Source organism: Lycium barbarum, chromosome 6 (assembly GCF_019175385.1).
Source record: "Lycium barbarum isolate Lr01 chromosome 6, ASM1917538v2, whole genome shotgun sequence".
NCBI lineage: Eukaryota > Viridiplantae > Streptophyta > Magnoliopsida > Solanales > Solanaceae > Lycium > Lycium barbarum.
Window position 1 is genome coordinate 104,807,257 of NC_083342.1, and position 7,161 is coordinate 104,814,417.

Sequence of the window (7,161 nt, forward strand, 5' to 3'; positions counted from 1 at the left end):
CGGACCAGCCCAACTAACTCCTACCCGGCCCAACCCTCATTATCTTTACCCTAATTCCCTTCTCCTTCATTTTCCGCCTCCCTCACCCTTTCCTCCTTCTCTCCTCCTCGTCTCCATCTCGCCTCATCTCCACTCACCCCTGACACCATCACGCCCCACTGCCATCTCTGACACTCCCACTTTGTCACGTTACCTCCACCATACCTCTGACTTCACCGTCGCCCCCACGTTACCTCCACTCCGCCTGACACCCCCACACCCCCTGTCCCTCACCTGCCATCTCCACCTGCCATATCCACGCCTGTCCCCCACGCCTCTCTCATACGCTCCCCTCTTCTCTTTCTTAAACCCTAATCACAGCCCTATAAAAGGATGAAAAATCACAGAGACGGGGAAAAAAAAAAGAATCGGGGACCGCAAAATTCCCTACAAAACATCAATTTTAATCATAAAAAGGAGCCTTACTCGAAGGATAACAATGAACAATCACTCACCCTGTTTCGTTTTCGGGTTCTGAAACTTTAACTACCTTAATCGGGTTCGTTCGAATTCGAGCATAGATTCGAGGCCCCGACGACCTCAGTTCATTGCGCACAAAAGAGGTAAACTTCGATACCTTATCACTCATAAGCTTTAATTTCTGTCTTGGTTAAGATTTTTAGTTTATTCTGTTGTATGTTCAGTGGTTATGTAGTTTCGTTGTCGTCGCGTTATTTGTTTGATGTTTGGGAGCTGTTAGAATAGGATATTAATCATTATTCGAATTTGAAAGATGTCTATTGTTGCTTAAGAATGAATTTCCAGGACCTAAGACATATTTGAAACCGCATATATATAGGATATACAGTGGGTTATCGAGATAAGGAAAAGATATACATTCGATATCATCTGATATACACACCACTGTGTGTATATCTTAGTATATTACATATACGATTAGAACAGGCCAGCATTGTCTCTCTTTTACTCTATTTTTTCAAATAATATATCCTATCATTCATTTTCGCATTAGCATATAAGTGTTTATTTTGGTTTGTTTTGAGAAAAAAATATTTTTAAAATATGCAGCCTAATGTTGACAGAAAAGTAGTGTTGTCTTAAGCTTTAAAGGATGTTGGCAATCGTTTAAATACTGCAGTATTGTTGGTTTAACCATAATATGATTTGTGCTTTGCTTCTCATTATGATTAGTTTAGGTCAATACCAATATAAGAACTGATTCACAAGTCATTTGGGGGGGATGAATTAGCATGAATGTTATATGGTAGCTGTTAGCATACAATTGGGTTCAAGTAATCATCATGGTTGGTTTAAATAAGTGTTCAATGAAGTACTAGCTCAGTTTAGACCATATTGGATACTATCGTTTTGTTTGTTTAGTTTATGTCCCTATGATGCCCGTGTAGTCAAGATATGGGTGATGCTTGGTATGGTGGTTGATCTGTATGTACTCATGTTTGTTCAAGCATAATTAAGTTGTTGTTAAACCCATGTATATTTTAGACTAGATTAGTGCATCCAGCCACTCTGTATTGTGTAATTGACTGTTGGCGCCAATACGAGTCATAGGTTACGTTCCTTTTTTAGAAAGATTAAAACATCAGGAGTATAATCTTAGTATCTTTAGACATGTAGAAACGACCTGCTAAAGCTGGCAAAGTGTTCAAGATTCCTTATTTGATAAACATAATATGCATACTATATGATTACCCCTTAGGACCTATATTCAGTTTCTTTTTAGTTTTCTTTAAAATACTCCTACCTTTTTATGATTGCTTTAGTCTAAAATGCTTTAAAATGAGTTTGCAAGAATACTGATCAAGTTTTGGTCCATCCTCTATTACAGAGTTGATAAACCTACTTTTTATACTAAGATAAATACATTTCAAATCATGTAGTTCTCTCTGTTTGACTTGGTGTTATTGCCAAACTACCTGTTTGCCTGCAGCCTTCAACCCCTTTATCTGCAAAACATAAATGATTGTTTAAGCACTTATTCTTCGTTTCGTTATAGCAGTGAAGAATGTAACGAGTTTATGGCTTGAGTTTTCTTTGTTCTCTCACAATAAGAATGTCTATGAATCTTGCTAAGGTACATGTTTCTAGTGTGGTTTAATGTATGTCTAGAGACAGTTGGCTGCTCAATTTGCCTCATTTAAATGTTGCTTTCACTTAAAAGGAACAGACCTTTGTATTTGACTAACGAATGGTTGCGGGTTAACATATGCTACTACAAAAATTTGTTATCTTCAAGGGGAGTAGGTTGCTGACTTTTGAAAGGGCTGGTTGCTCTAGTTTAATGGCTCATAACTGGTGGTTGAACTGTTGCATTGTTGCTTCGTTTGCGGGGGTGAATTGAGTTGTACCCTCGAAACATTTTGGAGCTAGAAGTACTGCAGTTACTGCAGATATGTGGTTGTAGTTTTGAGCTAATTTGCTATGGTGTTTCGAGAAATAATCTGCCATATTTTAGGCAGACTTGATTCTAAAATAACTGCAGAATTTTGGGTCATTTGTTGTTATGTCTGGGACAATCCTTCTTTTGTTTAAAGACAAATACCTGCTATGTTTGTGTTACTTCTTTCTTATTGCTTGTTTGGAAGTCATTAATATATTAGTCACGGGCAGACCCTGTTTAGTTAAAAGCTATTGTCTTGTTTCGCATTTGCATTTTTATTTGTTTAGCTTTATTCATTGATCATATACTAATCCTTTTCTTTCGTTTTTATGCATGACATCTCGTATACGAGTCCGAGCGACTTGTCATCTCCTCCCGCATTTGGCTTCGGGCTAAGCCCAACGAAATTTCCTCGAGTCAGCCCATCCGCAGCAAAAAAATAAAATTCTGGGCCGAGGCCCATAGCAGTGGCAGCAAACAACAGCAGTCCAAAAATTTAAATCATTTTACTCCCCTATTTTATTTTATTTTGTGCATTTAATTGGTAATTGTATGACTGATACTTTTACTTGTTTATTTGCTTAGTTTAAGTAAACTTTAGCGAAATTAGTGGGGTTTGGGTTTTAGTAATGAGTAGTTAATTTAAGGAAAATCAACTATTAATTCCATAAGTTTCAACTATTTATAATATCTATATTGTCATTTTCTATTATTAGAATAACTTATTTTAGAATGGCATGACTACATACTTTGAGAATCAAGATTCATTCTTACTATTTTAGAAGTTTAAAATGTTACTAATTTTACATTAACGTTAGCTTATTCTAAAAAAGAGGCAAACTAGTTTCAACGGATAACTGTTCCACTTTAGTTCTTTTCCAACATTTTAAAAACACGTTTTGTTTCAAACAGTATTTGCATAATATACATTGAATTAATAGTCATTCTATAAAACCTTTAAAATTTTATTAAATAACTTTTAAATTTGTTGGTCATTTTCTTCAAATACATATAAACATTACACATCTAGTTTCTTTTAGTAACTAAACTCTCTTATACAACTATTACTTTTCTACAAGTTTTATTTTTGATAACACTCTATTTCTATTTATGACTTTAGCAATACTTACAAAGCTATTTTCTTTTTTTATAACATTCACACTTAGCCTAATTAAATTTTAGTCCGGTCGGTTAACCATTGTTAATGGGTCTTAAAGGATGCCTAATACCTTCCCTTTAGACTAATTGAACCCTTACCTAGAATCTTAAGTTTCGCAGACTGTAAAAACGGAGTTAACTTTAAAATAACTTTAATAAACATTAGGTGTCCTAATTCACCATAAATAATTAGGTGGCGACTCCTTAAAAACAACAAAACAGAAATCTCCAATATGTCGTACTTCTACTTTAACCCGGTTAAAATGGGGTATGACAGAATGTACTGGTATGTAAAGCAACCGGAAGAAAACAACATGGGACATAGAATAACAAGATAAGAACTGAAACTAAAAACCTGGACATGAACGTGAGCATGAATACATATGTATATATATAACATAAGTAAAAACATGATAAGTAGGGAGAGCATTTCATAAACCGACATGTGATATCACCACGTGGGTACGTGGAGTCTGGTACCTCGCCGGACCAGCAGAGCCCCTATACCTTGCCAGGGTATAAGGTGGTAACGTACCTGATGGATCCATTCAGTAAAAAAAATTAAGGTATCGTCCTAGCTGGCGGAGCGATCCTTGTCCTATGGTGGCTACATAGTTTCAGGCTATCTGAGCCTTCTCGGTAATTCGTGCAACTCCCAAAAACATGAACATAATATAGTTGGCTAAGAAGCCCATGACTTTCGTGAATTAATTTGTACTTGTCTTGTAATCATGATTTCACGAAATAGCTTGTAAACATGGTTTCATGAAATAGCTTGTAAACATATTCTTGATTTAAGAGTAATACAATAGTTCATAATCATATATTTGTAATTGACTTGAAAACATGCTTGTAACTTGCAAAATAAAATCATAAAGTTCCATATGAACATGATGAGAACACATGAGGAAGAATTCATGATTCATGGATTAAGCTAGGGTTCCTAATAACCGTAATGAAAGATTAGGAATACAATAACGAATATAGATACAAAATTCATGTACATAAATACGTAAATACGGGCTACCAATATGTTGGGTTTAATGCCCTAAGATTTGAAGTTCATGATTATCAAGGAAACAAAGCATGGGGAAGAACATAGAGATTCCCACATGTGGATAGAAGTTCTACATACCTTAGTTGCTCCAAAACTTGAATTAAAGACTTGGATTTTGTAGAAGATTTCCTAAATCTTGATTCTTGAATCTTGAGATGGGTTTTCTTGAAAACCCTAGATTAGGATTGATGATTTCTTGTTTAGATTACAAGAATATATGTTAGAATTGAGTTGGAATAATTAGAATGGACTTACCTTGGTGTTCTTGATGTTGGAGGAGAGTAGGAGGTCGTTCTAGGGTTTGAGGGAGTGAAAAATAATGACTTAAACTGATATAAACGAACATATAATGTTCTGGAAAATGCAGTTTACGTCCAGCACTGTGCTGGCCGTATTTTAAGTTTACGGGCCGTAAACTGCAATACGGTCCGTATTCTGCCATATGGACTGCACTGCATCTCTTCATTAAAATGGCCATAACTCTTTGCACGGATGTCCGTTTGACCCCCGTAAGATACCGTTGGAAAGGTATTTCAATTCTCTACAACTTTGATCAAGGAAGTTTTCCCAAAGTCCAAACACGTTTTGAAATACGGGCCGTAAAGTAAAATACGGTCCGTATTTAACCATATGACCTCAAAATGTCAAATTCCAGAATGTTCAGAAATTCTTGGTTTCAGTTTACGGGCACTGTTCATGGTCGTAAATTGGAATACGACCACTGTTCATGGGCGTAAACCACCATATCACAACTGAACGGAAAAATTTCAATTCCCACATTCTTTATCTGATGTTCTAAGTCTAGGATCATGGTCAAAACTTTCGTTAAAGGTACGGGGTGTTACAAAAATAATCCTGCATTTTGTCCCCCAATTATTATCCTTATTCCGCATACCAAACGGCCCCGACAATACCTAATGTAATTTTCGCATTCCCTAGAGAAGTTGAGCGTGTAATTGCACGTCCTCGATTACATCACAGTTTCCAAACCCCCCTCCCCCCCCCCCCCCCCCCCCAAGACACATACAAAAAGTATCCTATTTTGGCAGTAGATTTTATGTACTCTCTCTGAGAGGAGCAAGAACTCCAATTATCTTGTGCAGTGGAGGTACATTCCCATGATTTCAAACATATTCTCTTTTCTACTTTTTTTATTTTTTATTTTGATCCCTCTATAGATTTTAAAGCTTGCATGCTTCTTTGATTTTTTCAGAGCAGACCATCTTTTTCTGTACATGTTTCAAACCACAAAAATCACTCTACTATGAAACAGCCCGAGATTGAAATCACTAGAATTGAAGAAATCGACAATGGAGAATACTGGCCGCTTTTTGAAAAACCCTACGTTGATATGATTCTCCCAAGGAGTAGTGTCAATCCCCCCTACAATTTGGTAACTCCCTTTTTTTTCCTCCTCTTTCTATAAACCACCGCTTTGTTAATATTTGATTAAGAATGATTCTTTGTAATGGCGAGTTCAAGATTTAGACGTTCAGTGTTGCACACGCTCTGTGCGTGCGTGTCTCGTGTAAATGAGTATAATTGTTTTTAAAAAAATAATTACATAAATACAAGTACTAAAATTGCATTTGAACTGCAAAATTAAAATTAACTAAAAAAATTGTAAATATGTCATATTTACTAATTAAATAAAAGAAGAAACCTTTTATTGCGGAAGTCTTCGGATGCCCTATTGGGATATAATAATGCAGAGAGTAATCAATACTCATAATCAAACGTTGGATTAAATAATCCTGCATTTTGTCCCTCAATTATTATCCTTATTCTGTGTCACGCCCCGAACCATGGCCTAGGCATAACACGACACTCGATGCCTGACTGCATGTGACTGAGCGAACCACATGGCTTACTGAATCAACATGGGGCGTAAACATAAGCGAAATATAACATGAAACATGATGAGCCTTAACAAAACACAATAAGTCATAATATATTTAATAAAATACTTGTATAAAATGTGAATGCGAAAATAGTATAAACTGAGCCAAAGATGGCTACACAACTCTGAGTATTTGACATAACTGACTGTCTAGTTTATGAAACCTCTATCATAAATCTGAATTGTAAAACACACTTGTCGGGATAAGCCCCCAGTATACCTTAACTTGCTACTCATGACATGGAAATAAATAAGGATAGCACCTCGAATGAGATGAGGCTCATCAATAAGCTGATACAAGCAAATCCTACTGAGCAGATGCAGTGTCCTGTAAATCCGTACCTGCATAGTGAAATGCAGGTCCCCCGGCAATAGAAAAAGGGGTTGTCAGCACATTGAGTGTACTGGTATGTAAAGCAACTGAATGAAATAACATGGTACATAAAATAACATGATAAGTGTTGAAACTGAGATTGAAACCTGGTCATAAGCATGAATATGAATACATAAATAAATAACATGAGTAAAATATCTGTGAGAGAGTATTAGTATAACTGACATGTAACCACCACGTCAGTACATGGCGTCTGATCTCTGCCCGATCAGCTAAGCCATCTTGTACCTTGACAGGGTACAAGACATGATCAT